The sequence below is a fragment of the Mercenaria mercenaria genome, chromosome 2 (assembly GCF_021730395.1).
Source record: "Mercenaria mercenaria strain notata chromosome 2, MADL_Memer_1, whole genome shotgun sequence".
Classification (NCBI taxonomy): Eukaryota; Metazoa; Mollusca; class Bivalvia; order Venerida; family Veneridae; genus Mercenaria; species Mercenaria mercenaria.
Window position 1 is genome coordinate 77,984,778 of NC_069362.1, and position 410 is coordinate 77,985,187.

Here is a 410-nt window from a genome sequence, read left to right on the forward strand (position 1 = left end):
ATTCCCGATTAAGGCATTGCCTTATTTCATATTACTACTGATTGAGGATTGAACGGAAAACTGTTGGGTCATTAATGTGTGCTGTATGACCAAGTATTTTGAAGTTGGAAGGTGAAGGTAACATGAGGGTCTAGGTCATTTATATATTAGGTCAGTTTGTAGGTCTTGCCAAAAGGATTGTGGAGTGCGAGTATCAACTAAATCAGGTCATTAACGTGGAATGTAGGCAAAACCGTAAAATCTTGTATGGACAGACAAACGAACAAACAGACAGACAATTCAATCCCTATATGCCCGGGGGCATAATAAACTACTTATTAAATTTTTCTGTCCACCCTATCAAGGATATTTTAAGTATTTATGAAAGTAAAAAGTACAATATGAAAAACAAAATATGAAAAACAAAATGC